This window comes from Hippopotamus amphibius, chromosome 5 (genome assembly GCF_030028045.1).
Source record: "Hippopotamus amphibius kiboko isolate mHipAmp2 chromosome 5, mHipAmp2.hap2, whole genome shotgun sequence".
Lineage (NCBI taxonomy): Eukaryota > Metazoa > Chordata > Mammalia > Artiodactyla > Hippopotamidae > Hippopotamus > Hippopotamus amphibius.
The window spans coordinates 53742963-53766562 of NC_080190.1; positions in this window are offsets into that span (position 1 = coordinate 53742963).

The window sequence follows — 23600 nt, forward strand, 5'->3', positions numbered from 1 at the left end:
AGCCTTTGATGATCTGTCTATGGGGTGACAATGAAACTTAGTAACAACCACTCAATTCTATTACCCTAATATTTATCATTCCCCCCGCCATGTATTCCAAACACCTGGATCATCACACTGATCAACGCATTCTCCTATACTGTGACATTCTCCCAAGATATCACGTTGAAGTTTTGACACTTTGTGCCAGAGTCTGTCCATGGTCCAGTGACCACCTGGGATGGGGTGCACTGCCAGCTGGGCAGTGATCCAGTCTCAAAACTCTACCTTACTGGTGGTTCTCTAGGGAGCACAGGACCAGTTAGAGCTCTCTAGGAAGCACACACGGAAATGGAGACAGAAGCTCAAAAAATGTATTGGGGGAGAACACTTATGGAAAAACACAAAGAGGAGAAGGAGAATCGGGCCACAAGGAGAAGGTAGGTTGGTTCAGCTACCAGAAATGGAGGAATATGAAGCTGGGAAAATCCATTATATACCCTGAGCTCCAATACAAAGACAGCCTATTTCATTTGTCACTAATGGACGCTCCAGCTTTCTAAATAATTGGCAGGACTCCCCACCAGTTTACTCAAGTCAAGAGCCCCTGAATTCTGTTAACTCTTTCACATGGACATCTGGGCACAGAAGCAGTCTAGCCCCAAGCTCCTGCCTCTTAACACTGGTGGTAGACAGAGACATAGCTTCTCTCACACTCCAGTGCAATGACTGCTAGGAGAGCTGGTTTCACGTTTAAATTGCAGGATGTGTCTACACTCAGTGGTGGTGTTCTGTATGCTTTCACCTATGGAAGACACTGACTGCGGTGCCTTGGGGATTCCATTTGCGGGTCACGGGTGGACTTGCAGAGCATGAGGCAAGTCTCTGTGTGGTGTAGCTGGAACTGCACAGGCTTTAGTGTTGTCTGTCTGGGATTTTATTTCTGGCTGCCCCTTGTACTAGCTACATAACTATGGGCAAGAATACATATCCTCTCTCATTCTTAGGAAGGATAAAAACAAGGACACCTACTTAAGGACTCTGAGGATTACATGTTATAGTATGTATAAGGTTGTTACCAAGGGACCTGGCATCAGCAGATGTTGACTACCTGTGAATTTTCCTCCCTTGCTGCACTTCCTCCTCTTCTCTGTCCTCATATATCTGGGTGAAATCAGCCTATTGATGTATTCCTGTTATCTTGACTATGGAAAGACAAACGCTCACAGTCAGGACGTGCTGCGCACACTCGATGCTCTGCACCAAGCAGGTTTGTTTACACGCATCCACAACTCAGCTTGAGGTGGGCAAAACTGCTCAGGCTCCTTCCCATCTGGCCTGGTACACAAATCTCCCCCAGATGCATTACACTGACAAACGGCATGCTCAAGGTGGCAGAGCCATGAGATAGATGCCCTCAATGGGCAAGAATGATAGGATTTCCTTAACCCCTAATGTTGCAGGGCAGAGAAAGATTCTTGAAATGCTGTACATCTATCAACATCAAGGGCAGAGGAGTCATGGGGTGACTCTGACCACCTGCCCTACTTTGATTATGCAAAACAGATTATGGACAAAGCAAGAGGATATGTTTCACGCCTGCTGACACAATTGAGGAATTCAGGAGGCAAAAGAAGAAAAATGAGAAACATTCAGCAGTGAGAGAAAAGAGTCTTCAACTTCTTTGCCCTTTTTCCCAGCTCTGCTGTCTCTCCCAGACCAGCCACCAAGCTCCTTCTCTCTTTTCAGTCACAGTTGTGTTGACCTCTTAGCAGGGGTTAACACGCTATGGCCCATGGGCCAAATTCAGCCTGTCATCTGACTTTGTAAATAAAGATTTATTGGAGCACAGCCATGCCCATTTGTTTCTTCATTCTCCATGCCTACTTTTGTGCTCCAATGGCAGAGCTGAATAGTTGCAACAGAGACCTTACGGCCTGCAAAACCCAAGATATTTACTACCTGGCCCTTTACAGGAAAATGTTTGCTGACCTCTGCCCTTCAGAATAAGACTACACAAGCTAAACCTAATCTGTAGCCAATGGAACACTAGAATCCTGGGAGCTGAATTCACGTAACATTTTTTTTTAAAGTCTCAACATTTAATAAGCTTAGAGCTCTCTGGATTAGGCAGAGCAGTTTCTGGAAGAATTCTCAGAAACCATATTATGCTATATATACCACAAATCTCTAAAGGAATGGATGTTTTAGTCTAGGAGTTTTAGCCTCACTTTCAAAAGAAAATGAGCCTGGGGCAGAAGCCTTAATGTGCTATTACCTAATTAGAAGTGCAAAGCCAGAGAGCATGGCAGAGGGACTAGGGGGCAAAAGCAGAGAAAGCAAAGAGGAAAAATGAGACTGGCTGCCATCAGATGGGGGTGATGCTGGCTCCTTTGTACTCTAGTCTCAGGAAAGGGGAAATTTTATTCATCAACTTGTACAGGCGCAGAGTAAGACCCATGGTGAGGGCGGGCAGTGGAAGACACAGGTGTATGCTTGAGACGAGGCACCACTGGGTCGTACTCGCCTGCAGTCGGAGTCCATGCAGAGCTACTGGCCAGAGATGCAGCTAGAACAAGAAAGGGATGAAGCAGAAAAAGATCTGAAGTGGTGCACACACGTTCTGATGCCAGTGAACACAGAATGCTGGGTTTCCCAAAGCTACATGACCATGGAGTCATCTTTCTCATGAGTATCCAGCTGACATGTCAAAGAGGACTTCCATTCCTTACAATGGTGTAGACTTGCCAGGCTACCCCCTCTCTCTGCACTTCCCCCTCTCACTGTACAACCTGCAGGCTGACGCCTGCCCTTCTTACTCCTGTACCACCACTGAACCCCTCCCGAATACCTTGCAAGCCAGTGACCTCTTCTCAACATCAACCTCCCACCTCTAGAGGCAGCCGATCATCGTGAAAAGGGCACGCACGTGCCTTGGGATTAGAGAGACTCAAGTCTGAAAACTGGCTCTCTACCCACCAGCAGGGGAGCTCAATCAAGTTACTCAACTTCTATGAGCTTCTGTTTCCAGAACTTGACGATGGGACTGAGAGCACAGGGTGCCAGGAGGAATGACAAGGTCACTCATGGGAAGGGCCCTGCCCGCAATAGTTACACCATACATGTTACTTACTCTTTTTATTATTATTATTATGGTATCATTTGATATTGTTGGCCTTGTATGTCCATGAACCCTCCTCTTCCCTGTTTCCCCTGTTGATCCCCTTAGTTCTCTTTCACCTCTTTTTTCCATCTTTCCAAGTTACCTTCTGCTATGAACTGAACTGTGTTCCCCCACCCCACAATATTAACTTGTTGAAGCTCTAACCCCCAAAATGACTGTAATGGAGATAGGGCCTTTATGGAGATAATTAAAGTTACATGAGGTGATATGGTGGGACCCTGATCCAATAGGATTAGTGTTCTTATAAGAAGAGACACCAAAGCACTCCCTCTACATGTATACACACTGGGGAAAGGCCACATGAGGACACAGCAAGAAGGTGGCCACCTATTAGCCCAGAAGAGGGTTCTCACCAGAAACCAACCCTGTCAGACATCAATCTTGGACTTCCAGCGTCCAGTACTGTAAGAAATAAATGTCTGTTGTTTAAGGCACCCAGTAGGTGGTATTTGTTATGGCAGCTCTAACATATATACCTTCCCTGACTCCTCTTTCTGCTTTGAAATGGAGGAGTTCCTCAAGGTAATAACGGCTCAGTCCTCTCCATTCTCACTCTCTCCCTCCCCCAAATTTAACCTCACTCCCTCCCTTGTCTTTACCTGTGGCTCACAAACCTATATCTCCAATTCAGACCTCTCTTTCATTCTGAGCATCTAGACCAAATCTTGAAATCTTTCTTTGACATCTCCACCTGGGTGTCCCAATGGCCTAGTAAACTCATCATGTACAAAACTGAACTCCTCAAACTGTCCCTGAAAGCTCTTCAATATCTTTTTCTTTCTGCCCAATCCTCTGTAGAGTGAGAAAGGACATAGAGAAGTGGATAGTTATACAGAACAACGGAAATATAGGCACAAAATTAAAGGTAACATTTGAGCACTTATCTTATGTGCCACATACCATGCAAAATTATTTACACGGGTCAATTGGTTAAATTTGTATAATTACTCCCATTTTACAGATAAAGAAATTGAGTAAAGTTAAAGTCTCTTGCCTGGGATCAGAGCCAGTAAGTGATAAAGCAAATATTGCAGACCAAGCAGTCAAACTCTAGAGCATGGCTTCAATCAGGTCATTGGACTTTGCTCAGCCAAACTTCTCTCCTCTATCTGGGCAACCCCATGCCCCATCTAGGCTCCTGACACACAGGAAAATAGCAACACATGTTCACACTGTTTTACTGCCCGTCCTCCCTCATCTTCTCTCCTTCTCCATCACCGCCCACTTTACCAACAGTATTTCCACAGCCTAGAACTGTCATATTTTCCCTTGAGAACTGATGCATGTGTCACAGTGTGTGTGAATCTTTTCCTTATTTCTCCAGGTAAAATTCATCACCCCTTCCCCATTTCCCTCCAAGTGCATTTTATTTTTACTGCTTTCAAAGGACATATTTCTTAGCATGAGAGTGAGCTCTGGATCACTAGCTCCGGGACAGCAGGGACTTCACTGGTTCATCGCTGTGTGTTCCATGCATAAGAGAGCACCTGCCCCAGAGCAGGAGGTCAATAAATGGCTCTGATGTTGAATCAGCCACAAATCTACCAAGATTTTGGCTGTTTGGACCAGTGGGGTGAAAAGGATCCGGGAGCTGCCAAGGACCTGTGATTGTGACCAGGAAACAAAAGGGGTACACACTGGAAACTTCCACAAGTGGGAAAACTTTTTTTAAAGGAGGGAAAGTATATCACAAATAACATCACGGACTCAAAAAAAATCAAGCATGCCAGTGGCAAATTCCTGGCCCAGCCCCCTTCTAAAGGAAAGAGGATTTTGCCAATGAGGAGGCTGAAACCAGAGGTTAATGTCCTTCACATCATCAGGTAGCTCAGTGGCGGTGGAGGGGGGAGGTAGGATAAGGCAACTTTCTGCTTAAGAAACACTCACATCGTCCCCCAAATGTCCACATCACAGAGACACACGTGAATTTCTCAAACGTATAAGAATAAGTATACATCAGAGCACATGAACTTGGGATAAGTTCTATCCACAAATTTAGGGCTGGAATAAACATTCATTTCTCTATAACTTATAAATCATATTAAATGTGTGTACCACCAGGGTCGTAGAAAGTTCTATCTCAAGACATATAGGTAGATATGGCAAATTGAGCATTTGCAGCCAAAGCACCCTCTCTGACAAGACTGCAAAAACTACAATAAAGAGATTTTGTTTAAAAGGAATGAATCAGAAGGACCAAGACAAGAGGAGAGAAGACAATATCTGCCTAATTTTGGAGGCTGGAAAGCAGATGGGTGAGTGGTAACCAACTTCAAAGTTCTAAGCCAACAGTGGGAAAAGCCAGAAAGGGATCCAAGCAAGAACGCAAAATCCTCAAAAGACTTAGGAATGGGCAGCACCAGGTGTCACCTCCGGAAGTGAGGTAGAATGGTGGGGATGGCTAAGAAAAGGGGGACCACATGTAAGCTGTGTAACTGTCAGACCCCAAGCTGACAGTGCAATATTGTCAAGATGACGCATTAAGGAACCCAGCTACCTGGCTGTAAGTCCCAGCTGGCCACTAACTGGCTGAGAAGTCTGAGGTTATATTACTTTACCACCCTGAATTCCTGCATCTGAAAAAACATTTTTTCCCTCTTTATAAACTAAGGTTCGTAAAGTATATATACCCATGCCCAGTGCATAGTAAATTCTAATGAATGAATGAATAAACTCTCACTGCCGTTACAAACCACTGGGCAATTACCTCTTCTCTACCTCAAACTTTTTCTCTGGAAAGAATAAAAGAAACTGTATGTGAATAGGAGAATATTATGCACAGGTAGGGGCAGAGTGGCACATAGAAAACGGAAGTATTAGAGAATGTTGCATACTAAACACCGACCACCCTCTTTCTCCTTGGCTCCCAGAGCACTGGCAATCAGGCCACACCTGCCCAGCAGGAGTTAGGAATAACCTTTTCTGGAGAACCTGACCCAGCCCAAGAGGAAAAAACTAACAACACTGACATCTGAGGTTCCCCAGTAAATGTTTCCAGGCTGATCATCCTACAGTGAAGCTCACAGTCCAGAAGCCACACTCAAGTATTCAGAATTTGTGTTCATTTCTTAAACCGCTTGACTCTTAAACCTGAACAAACAACCAGGGACTATCAGACATGAGAGGAAAGTCTCTAATGTGGAATACAGAGAACTAACCACCAACAAACAGGAGAGAGCAACCAGCAGAAAAAGAGAAGACATTGCATCCAACAAAGAAAAAATAATAGGATATGATAAGGGAAAAAAGAAAATCAGAAAACGAAAAGGAACTTTTGGAAATTGAAAACATGATAGCAGAAACAGAGAAACTCAATAAAACGACTGGAAGATAAGTTTTGAAATGACACAGACAATGAGCAAAAAGAAAAGAGATGGAAAGTATTTTTAAAGATACAATCACTATTCCAAAAGATACAACATCCAAATAATATGATTTCCAGGAAAGCAAAGGGGAGAAAATGATCAGCAAAATAATTCAAGCAAATTTCCAAGAACTAAAGGGCATGAGTTTCAGACTGAAAGGGCTTACCACATGCCCAGGATAACTGATAAAAATAGATATACTCACAGATTCAGCATAACAAAACTTTAGAAAAGTGAAGGACAGAGAGAAGATTATATAAGTTTTCATAGAGAAATATCAGATCACATACAAGGGATCAAAAGTCAGATGGATTTAGAATTCTTAACAACAGCACTGGAAGCTAAAAACAATAGAATGGTGCCTTTAGATCCTGAAAGAACTTTCTTCCAATTCATACTAGAATTCATATCTAGAAAAACTATCACCCAAATATAAGAGTAGGAGAAAAAAGATATTTGAAGATATATAAAGTCTCAAATACTTAATCTCTTTTGGAAACTATTGGATGATATGTTCCACCACCAAAACAGGAAAGTCAACTAACCTTATAATTCACAGGACATCAGCAGAGTACTCAGAAGAGTTTCAGCTCAACAGTAGGGGAAATTAGCCCTAGACTAAAAGCTGATCAATCCAGTGCTGCCTAACACAGATAAAAAGCAAGAACCAAAATTATCAAACTGTTTCCAATTAATTTAACTGCTTATCAAAACAAATTGTAAGTACATGTATCCAGCACTCAACAGATAAAATTTACAATGTCTGGCTTCTAATCAAAAATCAGCAAGCATGTAAAGAAGCAGAAAAATATGACCCAAATGTGGAGGAAAATCTATCAAAACATACCAGAAATGATGGAGTTGACAGAATTAAAAATCTTTAATTACAGACATTAAAACAAGTATTATAATTGTATTCTATATGTTTAATAAGCTAGAAGAAAGACTGATTATGTCTTTCTGTCGAAACAGAGACATATAAAGAGCCAAGTCAAATTTCTATAGATGAACAGTAAAATGACTGAGTTGAAAAATCCCTTAAATGGGTTTAACATTGGCAGGGATGGGAGTTAGTAATTTGAAGACATATCGATAGAAAATGTTCAAACTAAACTCCCGCCCCCCCAAAAAAGTACTGAAAGCAGAAAAAGCATCAGTGAGTTGTGTAACAATTTCATACAGGCTATCACTTAGGTAACTGGAGTCCTCAAAGGAGGGAACAAAATGGGTGGATAAAATATATTTGAAGAAACAATGGCCAAAATTTTTACAAATTGATAAAAATTATAAATCCACAGATCCACAAAGCTCAATTAGCTCCCCAGGCATAAGAAATAAAGAAAACTATGCCATTGCACATGACTACTGAAAACCAATGGTAAGCACAAAATCTCAAAGCACCCAGAGAAATAAAGATACAGTACATACAGAGAAACAGAGATAAAGTGGTAGTGGATTTCTAAGTAGGAACAATGTAACCAGGAAGAAAGGAACAGCATCTTTACAGTACAGAAAGAAAAACAAACAAAAAAGTCAACTTAAAATTCTATAACACTGAAACTATCCCTCAAAAATGAAGGCAATTTTTTTTTGTTAGGCATATAAAATCTGAAATAATCCACTATCAGACCTGCAATAAAAGTGCAAAAAAAACTACAATAAATGTTAAAGAACATTTCTTTAGGTCAAAGAAAAATGATTCCAGATAGAAATCTGGATCTATACAAAGCAAGGAAAAGCAATAGAAATGCTAAACATATAGGGAAATATTTTTTAATTTTTATTATTTAAATCTGTCTAAAATATTACTAATGTTTAAAGTAAAAAAAGTAACAATATATTAGGTGGTTTATAGCATTTGTAAAATTAAATGTTTGACAAAAAAGCACAGAAGCTAAAAGGGAAAAATAAAAGTATAGTGTTGTAAGGTTCTTATATTACACATGCTAAAGTATTCTACTTGAAGGTAAAATATTATAGGTTATAGATGTATACTATAAATACTAAGGTAACCACTAAAATGACACAACAAAGAGAAAGAGCTAATAAGATAAAGGAGATAAAAACGAAATTAAAAATAACATTCAATTTAAAAGATGGCAGAAAAAGAAGAAAGGGGGAGCAAAGAACATATGAGAAAAATTGAAAACAAATAGCAAATTGGTGAATTTAAACCTAATCATATTGCTAATCAGACTAAATGTAAATGATCTAAACACTTCCTGTAAAAGTTAGAAATTGTCAAATTGTATTTTAAAGAGCAAGATCAAATAGATGTTTCCTATAAGTAGTCCACCTAAAATACAAAGACCCCAAAAGGCTAAATGTGAAAGAATGGGGACTTCTCTGGCAGTGCAGTGGTTGAGAATCCTCCTGCCAATGCATGGGACACGTGTTTGATCCCTGGTCCTGGAAGATCCCACATGCCAAAGCAACTAAGCCCATGTGCCACAACTACTGAGCCCATGTGCCACAACTACTGAAGCCCACATGCCTAAAGCTTAAGCTCTGCAACAAGAGAAGCCACCACAATGAGAAGCCCACGCACCGCAACAAACAGTAGCCCCTACTTGCTACAACCAGAGAAAGCCTGCGTGCTGCAACGAAGACCCAATGCAGCCAAAAAAACAAAAAAGTGAAAAAATTAAAAAAAAAAACTGCCATGCTAATACTAGTGAAAAGGATTTCAAAGCAAAGAATATTACCAAGGGTAAAGAGGGACATTTCATAATTATAATTATAAGAGGTAATGAAGGAGATACAATTCTCCTAAAGGTTTATCCATCTAACAACAATTTCATAATAAATGCGGCAAAAACTGATACAACTGCAAGTAAAAATTAACAAACTCACAGTTTTAGTCTGATATTTCAGCACATCTCCTTCAGTAACTGGTAGCACAAGTAGAAAGAAAATCAATAAAGATACAGTAAACTGAATAATTCTATCAACTGATTTGATCTGACATTAATAAAACAGTCCATCCAACAACAGAAGACTACAGGATATGCTCATTATCATTATTGTAGCAATAGTTTCAGGGCTGTATTTGGGTACATGGCTATTTATGCATTTGTTTGTTGTCCAATTAGCATACCATCTCTTCTTGTTAAGGTCCAGGAAGCATGTCTTTATGTTCTTTATTGTCAAATGAATGCACCATTCCTACCTAATTTCATACCTCTTACCATACACACACACGAAAGATAGCAGCACTTTTATTACTTATAAAGCCACAGTTATGGTCCTTTGGAACTTGATTGTATTGAAATAACATAGATATTTTTGCCCCTAAAGTTACCTATTACATTTATTTAACCCTGATAACATCCTTGTTCATGCCATTATGTCACCTGTCATGACATCCATGAATACTGGCTTCCAATGACTTTTTTACAAGTCATTATTGTATTTCTTTGATAATGACCACAGATGCAAATCTTAACCCGAATACACAGGAAAATGTGTTAATGTGTGAAAATGAGAGATTATTCATTTTCTGGTCATGTTAAATTTATTGTTTGGTAACTTATAACTTTAAAGTAGAACGCCACTTTTCCCAGCTGTCTTTTCTTGAATTCCTTAGGCTGCAATCACTGCATTCCTAGAGTGTGGTCTCCATCAATGCTGACCACACACTTGCCTCCCATGCACTACCTCCAGCGTGTATGTGGGCAAGAGGCTAATGGGTAAGAAAAAAAGAAACAGTCATCGCAACTGCACAAGGAATTTTTGGCCCTCATGCTGTAAGACTTAAGACCATCTGGGAGAGCACGACATCACCACATGGATCAGCAGGAAGAAGGGGCATTGAAAAGAAGGGCTTATTGCATTGCAAAGCAATAGTATGGAAAGTCCTCAGTGGAGAAAAGTACAGACACTTGTCACAGAGCTTGCAGAGGGGATAGGGTGACTTTGGTAGCCATGGATGAAAAGATGCGTAGAATAAAGGACCTCTGTCACCCCACCCTCACCCCCCGCCAATGCTGCCCAGATCAGAGGCAGCACTGAAGTTGGAACACACACGGTGACACACAGATCCCCACCCACAGGTCAAACACATCAGTCAGAAGTGGACTGTTGGTAGTCCAGAACCCTAATATCATTCTATATCTAACATGAGTAAGTCACTAAAAATCAGCCTATTGACACCATTCTGGTGGTCCAACCTCACACAATCCCATAAAACAAATACTATGGGAGCCAGCAGGAGCAATCCACTTTCCATACCACTCCCTTGGAACCTGAGTCTGACCACTGAGTCCAGAATATACCCATAGGTGCAGAGTTGAGGGGAGATGCTCCCTGGGGCATCTGGTTGACCCCACATACTTGATAGAAAGTCAACAAGCATTGCAAAAGGGAGTAGCAGGGACTGGGACCACCACATGTCCTGGTCCAGGATCAGAGCACACCACCAAGATAGCTCTACCAGTTCTGGCCCAGCCAGTCCCAGGCACTGCTGGGGTGAGGGGAGGGGACTTAAAAATTTCCAGGTATGCACTTCCAGTAACTGGGACACACATGGGACTAGGTCCAAACTTAGAGAGCCCTGCCAGCCCTGACTGGTCACAGCCACCAGAGAGGGACACAGACAATTTCAAGGCAAGTATTCCTCTGAAGCATAGGGCATTGGACAAGAGCCCCACTTCCTGAGAAGCATAGGGAGAAAAAGCTTCCCTGCCTACCTGAGTGAGGATAACACAGAACAGAGCACACAAGTCAACCTGTAATAACAATGCAATATATGAGAGAGAAATAATGCTATGGTTTTGAGCCATTGAGATTCAGGGCTGTTACCGCAGTAACTTAGTCCATCCTGATTGATGCACAGGGTGACAGCTGTCACCAGGCATAAAACTATCAGTCTAGATCAAAGCAATGTAATTCAACAGGAAGATATGTGGAGAGGGGTCAGCACCAATGTGCTTTCTGCTGTCATCAGTTTTTAAATACTTCTAAGAGATAATGTTTGGGTAAGACTAACCTATATTCCTATACATATTTTATTTGACAAGACCCGGAGATGATGAAGTTCTTTCATTAGGATGCAAATTTCACCCCCACTAAAGTGTTCTGCTCTGTCCTAACCCTAAAAGCTGGACATTGGCCACAGTGAACGTAAAAGCAGAAAACTCAGAGTAGTCTGACCTTCTTGTACAGCATCTTGCCCGCACTACAGCTCTGCCACGTGCCCCTCCAGGCTCCTGAGCCTCTCACATACTCTCTCCCACTGACATCCTCAGAAGGTACTATTATAAAACTTCAAGGATCTGAGGGCTGAACAATGAACCAAAGGCCTCATTCACCTGATCTTCTCTTGGAGGCCTTCATCTGATAAGAGTAATCATGCCTTTCCTTACCCAGCTACTCCATATTTCTATTAGTCATTTAACTCTAGCTTTGATAAAAATTATAAAATATTTGCACAAAAAATAAATTTACTCTCATTTGTTACTGAGGCTTCCTTCCCTCCTGAGTCTGTAACAAATGGACCCCTAAATGGTGCCTGTAAAATAGCAGGGAGGTCTCTACTTCCCATCATGGTGCGACTGTCACCTTCATGGCTCAAGGCCTCAGTGGGCCTTTAGGAACCAGGAACATTCCCTTCCATGGCATAGGACAGGCTGCAGGAGTTTTTACTAAGGGTGAGAATTCCAAGGTAAACAGAAATTATATGCCATTCCCCCTGGATGTACAATGCAGTTGTTTCCCTTGAGGGACCGGCTCCCACTACAGAGCTGCCATTAGGCAGTGGTGGGTCACGGCGAGGAGGCCTACGTTCACCAGCCCTTTTGCTCCTGTTCTAATCTTTGACCTGTTTTCTTCGGTGAGCGGGGGTTGGGGCGGGGGCGAGGGGGGACAAACCAGTCTCTCTCTCCTCTTGTTGTCCTGAAAGCCCTTTAACAAAATTTCTTCAATGTTTTAGGTTTCAGGAAAATCAAGGCCCAAAAGGGCTATGTCTTAAAAGCCACTTATGCTTTGGGTCCTGTAACACACTTGTCTCCCCAGCTCCCCATATCCACCAACCATGTCAAGCATATAACAGCCTGTCTACTTTCCTGGAGAAATACAGGGAGAAACTCTAAAATTAATCTGCATCCAATGAGCAGAGAAAAATAGTGTAGAAAAACCTCAGGTGAGTACACACAAAATAACACATACATATACAACTTAGAGACCCACATAAACAAGAATCAGACAGTAAAGAACAGATAATCCACACCTGTAACTTTCAAGTACAATCAAATTCAGGCAGAATTCCTTAGATCATTTCTTATGAATTTTTGTAAAGAATCTAAGTGCTGAGCAGATGTTCTGATGGATTCAGAGCATTTAACAGGTACCTGTGAAAAGTGGTTCTAGAAGCCACTGTCCCTTTGTCTAATACAGTTACTTCCCTGGATTGAAACCCATTTTGGGGCCATAAAGTATAGAGCCAACAATATAAAATGTACCTGCAAAGTGAAGTAAAAAGGGTTTATTCAGGGACTTCTGAGCCCAACTATCTGTAATGAAGCTCTTGTTTCTGCCTCTCCCTAGCCTCAGCTCTGATTCTGAAATATCACCACGACGGCTGTGCACACTTAGGGCTATCATTAGTTACAGCCATTTTTGCCTCAACTCCAGCACTTGTGGGCTTCCTGCATTTCCCAGTGAATGGCTTAAAGAAAGAATATTTTGCAGATTACTACTCTGTAGGTCAAAATTGTCAATTCTTCCTTAAAAACAACTGCAGGACCCCATTTTGAAAATGACTATTGTTATATAGCACTGTAAGGAAAAGACCAACATTATTGAAGAGAGCCATCCAAAGCAATTTAGACCCATTTCACGCCTGCCATACTTATCCCTGCTCCTTGGCGGAGCAGTGGCGTGTGAGTATTTAACATCCTTTGCGGCGAAGGATGTCAGGCTGTCTGTGCATTCCTAGTGGGTCTGCCTCTATGGTCCAGGAAAGAATGGGAGACCTCATTTCAAGTGCAAGTACTGGCTTTGGCATACACAGAAAATGAGCTGCTGAAAAGCTGGGAAGGTCCTGGTGTGTGTATTTTTTTAAGGGTATGTAAATGCACAGAACTTACTCTGTGTGTAGAAGCAGGAATGATGGGGCAGCTGGGACCTCTGTATGTGATGGTGCCTGAGCTGCAGGGACACAGAGGGTGTGTGGGGCTGTCCTGATGACACACTTTAAGAGTAGCATGTTCAACATAGCCAGCTACTCCATAGACGTAGCAAACCACCCTCTGCCATGTGCAGACAAGTCATGGCAGAGACATTCCACAAAAAAGCAGATTAAAAAATTAAAAGAAAGCATGCTCAACAGCCAGGTCCTTGGGGGACACATGCGGGAAATCCCAGTACTTCTCTAATTTTAGAGAGGAAAGCACCAGGCATTTGTCACGGCAGGTCAGCTGGGGCTGGTTTGCATCTCATCAGATATCTGGCAAGTGTGGCCAGGGCTGCTGGCTTAGCCTTCTTCACGAGCTGGGTCGCAAGAAGTTGAGCCCCAGTGTACAGGTACTGATCCACCCCATGCTCACATCACATTCATTGGTGTCCCCATTGGGCAAAGCAAAGTGATAGCCTGGCCCAGAGACAACGTGAGAGGAACTCCATACAAGGACATGGACGCAGGAAAGTGTGATTCGTGGAGGGCCATTCATGTAACAAACTACCATGAACTGTACAGTGCTGTGTCTCCCGCTGTGTGGGAAGCCCCTTTGCAAGAGGCTTCTGCTCCTGCTTCCTCCTTATCCCAGAATTGTTGGCTTACAGTCCAGCTGGCTGGGGACAGGCAGAAGCTGCTGCAGGAAGCCAGAGTTTTGTCCAAGGGGCTGTACAGAGGAAGCTCTCAGTAACAATGTTTTCCGAAGTCCTCTGTTATAGCCATTGGGTAATTATTATGATTAATAAGGAGAGACTTCCGTGGCATTTGCCCAGGGCTGCCTCAAGCAGAAGCAAAAGCAGCTTGGGCTTGCTACAAAGCCTGTCTCTCCAAAGAAGTTTCCCATGCATCCTATAGGTACCACGCTCAGTGATTATTATTTAATTTATCCCCCAAGCACAACCCTGCAGAGTAATATTTATTAAGCCCATTTTATAGATTGGTAACCTTAGGCTCAAAGCACAACTTGCCCCAAATCACAAGGTTTTGCCTTGCTTGTCACAAACATGCCTGTTTCTCTCCAAAGCCTATGTCAGACTGCACATCTCTTTGCCCCTGAAAGGCTGCTCTGGGTCTAGGTTTCCAGCCAAACTCCAGGAGTGCTAGATGTTCTAGCCTGTGGCCCTGCCTATATTTGAGACTGGTGTGCAGGGTAATGGAGCAATTGAAAATGTTGGCTTTGGAGTAAAATTTTCAGGGTTTGAATAGATTGCCTCTATCTTGGACAGTTTTCTGATCTGTAAAATGGGATCATCATCATCTTACCTCAGAGGGTTTTTTGAGGCTTAAATAAGTGACATGACGAAAGTGCTTAGAAAAGAATGCCAGGAGCACTCAAAAAAACATTCATGATTATGATTATTATAGGCTGGGTTCCATCCTGTCCCTTGAGGGCAAATGAATAGTGTCTTATTAGGAGACATAGCTGGGCACAGGAAGACCGAAGAAATTGGTGAAGAATGACAGTGTGAATGAAGGTAATATTGAAAATAACTCTTGTTTGGTACAGGAGAGGCAGTGACCATTCAGAACAGACTTCAGTATTAACTACCAGTGTGTCAGGTCTCAAGCTGTGGACCTGACCTGGGAGGTGGTAGAGGAGCTGGAGGGCAGGGCTGGCCAAAAAGGCTGGGAAAAGGGCTTCCCGAAGGCTTTCTCCTCCAGCGGGGGAGGAAATGTCTGGGAGCAGGGCCCCAGCCCTGACGGGTAGAGGTGCTGGGCAGGGACTCTTGCCAAGGAGAGGAAGGAGGCTTCAGAAGAAGGCAGCATCCACTAACCTGACCAGAATCCTGGGTGTGTCTGGAACTGGGAACATGGCTGGAACCACACCAAATGGGATCTAGGGATGAGCCCCAAGGAACTGTGGGTGTTTTGCCCTGCCTGACTCAGGTCTGGATTGTCTCAGGAGGCTGTCTGCCTACAGAAAGAGTAGGGCTTGGTGGTGGAGGAATAGGGGGAGTGTGGTGAAAGCCATTGAGGAAACAGGCCTGTGAGACTAAGGTCTTCCCTTCTGAGAAGCCACCCAGCACTGTGGAGCTTGCCACAGGCGGGGACCACATTGGCCCAGCTTAGCCAGGACAGCTTATCCTTCCCTTCCTCCTGCATGTTAATAAGCCTTGGTCTTCCCCAGTGAAAGCACACATGAGTCAGTAACAAGAACAGGAGCCTCATCACTGCAGCTTCAGAATTCACGCCAACCACCTCCCCTTTGCCCACTCGGAGCCTTCCTTCTCCCTCTCTCTGCACGTCAACTCCCATGAATCATCTGGTCCTGCTTTACTGATAACACTTCTCTGACTCTTCTGTCTCCTTGAGGGCAAGAATCTGGATGCTGCCTTGTCCCCAGGCCTGCCAGGCTCTCACATTAGGTCATCATAGGGCTGGAGACCCTCCAAAGCCTCAGCGGGAGCCACCTTCCCAGGCCAACAGAGCTGACCGGTTTCTTGCCAGGAGGGGTATCCCACTGTCTACTTGAGATTGGTTTGGGCCAAAGCCTCCTACTCAGGCAGAAGAGGTCCAGGCTGCCTGTCTTCTGCACCTTTCCCCTGGGTCTTCTAATGCACAGTTCTATATATTCAGGTGAGGAATGGAGTTTGCCAAAGAGAAAAAGATCCAGGGATGGATCTTCACACTTCTCCCTGGATGTGTTTAGGGAAACCTGCCTTGACTGAGCTCTTTCTACTGCTGCAGATGCTGACGATTAATAACGGGCAGGGGCAGCAGCTCTGGAAGATGATGTGACCACTGACTCGCAGAGACAATCCAGAGCATCACAGCCAGAAGGCCCCTCAGCAAATGCAAAGGGGCCAATCTCACATCCTCCATTAGTGGAATGTGATTTGGAGTCAAACAGACCTGAGTTCCGGGCCCAGGCAGTATGACCTTGAGCACATTACTTAGCTCCGAGCTTGTTTCTCTGTCAGCACTCCCCCAAGGATCCAAGGAGGATTAAACAAGATAACCTAGATAAAGTGTCCATCCTGCCATTGGTTGGTACCCAATATAGTTTCACTCCCATTCTCTGTCCTCCCTTCCCCTCCCAATAGCAATAGCAGCAAATCCTTTCCTTTCCCTCCCAGAAGGTGCCTTGGAGCCAGAATTTTGAGCAGTATCTCAGGCTCATGCTGGCCAGTATTTCACTGCCCAAGCTATTCATCTGGCTCAACAGAAGCTCCTCCTCCTCCCTCCAGCTCTTTCCCATTATTCAGCATCCTTTTCATCTTGCATCCAGGCCATTTATACAGTCCCCTAACTCCTAATCTTACCTTCCTAACCCCTCCTAAGCCCCAAACTGAAAAGAATTGCCTTTTCCCACTCTCCCTGACCACTTAGCACCAGAAGAAATAATGAATGTTCTCCTGTTCTGCTGAGGTTACTCACCATGGGCCATTAAAGAGATACTCATTTTTAAAATATACTTGACAGTCTGGGAGATATATTTGAGCTATCAGAAAACTGAGCCCATTATGTGACATTCAGAATATATAGTGTGTGATATATTTCTAAAATGTGCGATATACCTTATGATTTTATATTGCATACATGGCACTTAGATATTTGTATTATTTGTCCTCTATGGATTCAAAGTTTCTAGATGATTCCCCTGTTTGAACTTCACCTTCTTATTACTGGGCACTTTGCCAAGATAGCATAGGCAAAAAAGACATGATACAGAGTTCAAGGTCAGTTAGTTGTTGATTTCACGTCACATAGCCCCAGGGGAGCTCAGAGGGTGTACCGAGAAGGAAGGTGTTTCTGTTTGCCAGGCACACATACACACCACCAATGATTATATATATGTGTCAGGTAGATGCTAATGTCCCCATTTTGAAGATGAGAAAACTAAGGCTGGAGCAGTGAAGTCCCTTGCTCCCAGTCATGCAACCAATGAGGGGCAGAAGCAAGATTTCAGCCCAGGTCAGCTAGATGCCCAACCAGCACATCTGCCCAAAGCACCTCACTACCTTCAAGGAAGAGCCCAGGGTCTGAAGGCTACTGTCTTGCAGGGAAGACAGTGATAATGGGATAGGACTTGCGTCTGAGACACAAGAGGACATGCAGGCTCACCTTGGCTAGAAGAGCAATGAGACTCAGTGTAGGTAAGAGGAAACAGACACAGTAACTAACATAAAATGCCAAATCCTTCATGTGGCATGCAAGGTCCTCCCCCATCTGGTCCCAAGTGTCCTGTCCTACCTCCTCTCTCTCTTGCATCCCTGATGTCTGACAGGTCTTCTCACCCCACACAAATGCTTTGTCAAGTCCTGAGGGCTGAGAAATGATGTCATTTCTGCCTCTGTAAGGCCTCTTCTACTCTCTTCCTAGCTGGTCCTGCTTATCATCCTCACTCCTCCTCCAGCTCTTTGCTAACCTTCCACCCACCGTCCTGGAGGCGTTCCCACTAAGCATGTGCTGGACAGCTGTCATAGTGAGCATCCCCTCCTCTAATGACCTTGCAAGCTATCAATAGTTAAACCCATTTTACAGATGGGAAGAGAAAAGCCCAGTGGACTACCTTAACTTACCCATGGTCCACTCTAATGACTTTGAAGCTGAAACGAGACTGAGCTCCCTCTGACTTTAGAGCCCTGCTATACACACAACACCTTTCTGTGCCTCCCATAACCCCAGTCTTGGTCTGAGAGCCTGCTAAGAATGCCAGGCAGCTTCAGGCAAGACAGAACCATCTCCCTCCTGCCTCTGCCTTCTTCCTTCTTGACATGTGGACCTCTGCTACTGTGCCCTCCTGTCTCTCCACATCAACACAGAACATCTTCATGTTTATTCCTCTGTTAGTCATCTTCCCAGTCATATTTTGCTAGACCATGCTCTCTGCTCCAAGAAGCAACACTGCTAAATCCATAGCAGGACATGGGTTCAAGGCATCTTCCTGATCCCCTCACTTTCCCCAGATTCAGACATTCCCTGCTCTTGTCTCCTGGAGCAGTGAGCTTCTATCCGTCCAAGGCTGTGTTCTTCCAAACTGCCTCCTCTCTCTCTAATGGCAGCCTCAAGCCATGTCCTTCAGATGCAATTATTAGATAAGATCACTTGCTCACAAATTCAACCTGCTCACTATTGTTCTCTCTCTTTCCCAGTACTTCTTTCACCAACCCCACTTTCTACAAGAACAGACTGTTCCTAAAAGCCAGCTCCATCAGCTCCAGCTCCCTGTCTCTGAGGCCCACACCTGTCATGGCCAAAGCTACAGCTGGAGGAATACTCAGGCCACTGCCATTCCCAGGAGGGCACTACTTGTCCCAGGGTTCGCCACTCTAAGAATGTCCTCCAGGCTTCAGTCAGGCTCTATCAGGTCCTAACCAGCCCTACCTTCCACTGGATTCCTGTGAGTATAGAAAGAGCAGCAATGTTGAGAATGGGCACTAGAGTGAACCTCAGATTCTCAATTCAAATGAACTTGAGAGAACAAGAGATCTCTGCTCTTGGCCACAAACAGATACAACTGTCATTTATGGTGGTTTCAAGAAATTCCAAATCTTCCAAATATAATATTAAGCCCAAGTCCAAAGCTGGACACTTCTTGAAGCTCCAAACACATCATCATCACCACCATGATCATCATCATAACATCAGGTCAATTCTAACACTATAACAGCCACAGTACAGAAATGAAGACTCAGATTGTAACCGGCTTGCCCTGGGTGACAGACCACTTACTGTTGACTAATGACTGTGTGCCAGGCACCCTTCTAGGAACTGGGGGACAAAACAGTGCTCAAGACAGAGATCCCTGCCCTTAGAAAACTTACATTCCAGGAAAGTACCAGACACAGGCTGCCCCAACTGGAAGTGGAGAAGAGAGTGGCAAGTACAGAGTGTCTGCTAAGCCCTAGGTGAGGGCCAACCAGGTGGAGAAAGGCATGCCTGGGGCCATGGGCAGCAGCTGGTAGGCCAGGAACCTATGCAGCCAGGGGAGCCTCAGGGGTGGGCGCACGATGGCTCTCCACTTACAGGGATGGCTCTGCCTGCACCCACCTCAGCACTTGAAAGGGATTCAAGTCTCAAAGGATTTCCTGCTGCTTTGTCCTTAAAGTACACTCTGCTGTCACCGCTGTTTACAAAGAATGAAAAGAAAGCTAAATGCCCAGAACTGGTACTCAAAAAGCTTTTAGGACCTCAGTGCTGCACAATCAGACAAGCCTTGGGAAAATGCTGAGTTTGATTTGAGCAAAGTCACTCCACTCATATGATGCTTCAGGAAGAAGGGAGTCCCATTTTATATCTAAAAAGGAGAGAAAGGACACAAGAACAGGGTGACTTGAGCATCCCCCAAATCACTGGAGTTAGATGGGTTCGTCCAACTATGACGCTGACTCGCGGGGTTTACCCTCCCAGAGCTGAGCCCGAAGATGGTGGGGGGTGGGGAGCAGACACGTGCCCCTTCCATCCTGTGGCATTGTTCCAACCCAAACTCCAAGTGCAACATCCAGAGGCTATTTCCTTCCCTTGACAAACAGCTGGAGTCACAGTTGAGCCCAGGAATGAGGTGGGGTATTGCAGGGAGGATGCTGTAAAAGCTCCAGCAGAAGAAGCCAAAGGTGATGAGAGCAGGGCCTTGGTAACAGCCAGAGAGGCACGAGCCTCGAGAAGTACAAGATACTACCACAAGAACAGAAGCTGCTGCATAACACAGGGAGATCAACTCGATGATGGGTGATGACCTAGAGGGGTGGGATAGGGAGGGTGGGAGGGAGACTCAAGAGGGATGGGATATGGGGACATATGTATAAATACAGCTGATTCATTTTGCTGTACAGCAGAAACTGGCACAACAGTGTAAAGCAATAATACTCCAATTAGAAAGAAAATAAAAAGACACAGGAAAGTGAGGTGCAGAACACAGTCCAAGGAGCACAAAGCTGGGGAGGAGCTGCTGAAGAGTCTGTCAGCAAAAGGGAAATGCTCCGAGCTGTCCTACCAGGGGCTCCTAGCTGTGACCCTATTACTGTCCAAGACGTCTGTGTTTACTTTGCCTTTAGCACTGGGGAAAGCAGACCTCTTAACCCTGGGATGTGTGAATAGGTTTTCAGGAAGGCCTACGGCAGAGCATCTGAGACATCTAATTAGTGCACTAAGGTTGCATGCCATTGATTTGAAGACCCTAAGTACATATTTTTACATCGATTTCCCTTAAGTGTCATTTTTAAAGATCATGCCCATATTCATACAAAACTGCTGATACCATATCTAACCACAACTCTTCCTGCCCACGTGCTATGAACCGGTCCCACTAGATTTGTGCTGGCTGGACCTGTGTTGATTCGCCCGAAAGAAGAGTGGATGTTTGGATCATCTCTGCAAGAGGTGGTGTTGAATTTGCAAAGACTCGGCATCACCCAGCTCCTTGCAGTCCCCTCATTTCCATGGATAGGAAGAAGGAACCTGAGATATTTCTTGAGTGTTCAAAGTCCTGATTAAGTCACAGAAGCCACGAGACTCAGTTGTATCTCTGCCTTTCATCTAAAGTCACCCATGAAAAAGAAATCAGGCAATGAGAAGTGAATGGCTGGGGATTTGGGGGCAAAATGGACCAGATTCATTTTTCTAGAGACCTTGCTGGTTTGCGAACTGCCCCTCCCCCCCCCACCCCGTGACACAGAGGGCAAGGAGAGACTGAAGAAGAAGGCAGCCCACTCCAGACTGGTAGGTGGCAGGTTTAACAAGCAAGGGAACTTACAGAGAGGCTTGTCTTGGGCAACAGCAAGATGAGTAAATCTCCACATGCATCCACTAGAATCTTTCCATAGTTTCTATAGAGGCCTTAACTGGGTTTGGTCACATACACCATCCAGATGGTCTCAAAAACACATTACTCTCTCCAGGCTACAACCTTAAAATGGTGCCCACTGTGGAATCAGTGGGCAGGATGTACATTCAAGGACAGGACGGGTGTGAGGGAGGAGCCTCCAATTGCCCGGATCCAGTTCATAGGTCATCCAACGGTCATGTTCTCTCAATGGCCTCTTCCAACAGACCTGAATTAAAAGGCTGAAACAAGGGGCACCTGATGCTTTGGGAAGAGAATATTTTGCTAAGTCCCAGCAAGTGGATTGAGGGGCATTCAGCTAAGATTTAAGGAGCATGGAGATAAGCAGTCTAGATAAAACTAAATTTAAAAAAAAAACAAAAAAACTAAATCTAAATACTTTAAAAGACAGAAAAAAAAATTTTTAAGAACTTTTATTGAGATACAGTTAACATACAATAAACTGCATATATTTAGAGTGTACAATTTGGTACCCCAATCTTCCAACTCATTCCCCCAACCCTCCCCACTTTCCCCACTTGGTGTCCATATGTTTGTTCTCTACATCTATGTCTCTATTTTTGCCTTGCAAACCAGTTGATTTGTACCATTTTTCTATATCCCGCATATATGTGTTAATATACGATATTTGTTTTTCTCTTTCTGACTCACTTCACTCTGTATGACAGTCTCTAGGTCCATCCATGTCTCTACAAATGTCCCAGTTTCATTGATTTTTACAGCTGAGTAATATTCTATTGTATATATGTACCACATCTTTTTTATCCATTCATCTGTTGATGGACATTTAGGTTGTAAAAGACAGAAAATTTAACAGAGAAAGAAAAACCCACAAGTGTCTTCAACCAAATTAATAATGTTTGATTGCTTAACCTGGGAAATACACACAGAGTTGTCCATTGTATCATTTTATATTACTTTGTGAATATCCAAAATATTTCAAAAGAAAAGTTTTAAAGGGAAAAAAAAAACACTTTAAAAAAGGGGGAAAATGGAGGAAAGGAAGAAATGAAGGAATACATAAAAAGCGAGGTCCAGAAAAATATCACTGGTTAGAAGTTTTGAACATCACATAGGTATGCACTCTTACTTAAAGTGGGAGTAATTTACTTTCTTTAAATTGAAATCTAACTCACATACCATAAAATTCATCTATTTTAAAGTGAAGAATTCAATAGTTTTTAGTATTGTCACAGAGTTGTGTAACCATCACCACAATCTAATTTTAGAACAAAAGAGCCAAAGAACAAAATTACCCCAAAAGAAATCCCATACCCTTTAGCAGTAATACGCCATTCCTGCCCCTCCCCCACAGCCCAGGCAAGCAATAATCTATACTTTCTATTTTTGTGGGTTTGCCTATTCTGGGCATTGTGTATAAACAGAATTATAGAAGATGTGATGTAGTCATTTATGGCTGGTATCTTTCACTTGAAATAATCAAGATTAATCCATTGCCTAATGCTAGGTTACAAAGATCCTATTTCTAACATCTAAGAGTTTTGTCATTTTAGCTCCTATAATTAGGTCTATGCTCCATTTTAAGTTTTTTTTTATATGGTTGTGATATAGGAATTCAACTTAATTCTTTGTAATGTGGATATCCAATTATTGAAAAGACTATTATGACCCCTATTGAATTGTCTTGGCACTTCCGTCGAACATCAATTGACCATAATGTAAGGATTTATTCCAGACTCTTAATTCTATTCCATTGATCTATATATCTATCCTCATGTCAGTACCTCGTTGTCTTGATTACTGTAGCTTTTTAGAAAGTTGTAAAATCAGGAAATCTGAGTACTCCAACTGCGTTATTTTTTTTTCAAGATTGTTTTAGCTATTCTGAGTTCCTTGCATTTCCCTATGAATCTTAAGATCAGCTTGTCAATTTTTGCAACCAAACAAAAAAAATGCCACTAGAATTTCAATAGGTACATATCAAATTTACAGCTCATTTGGGCGTGTTGCAATCTGATTCATGAATGTGCAATGTTTCCTCTTATTTGGGGGCTTCTTTAATTTCCTTTGACAATATTTTGAAGTTTTCAGTGTACAAGTCTTGCAATTCTTTTGTTAAATGTATCCCTAACTATTCTTAGTATATAGTATGTA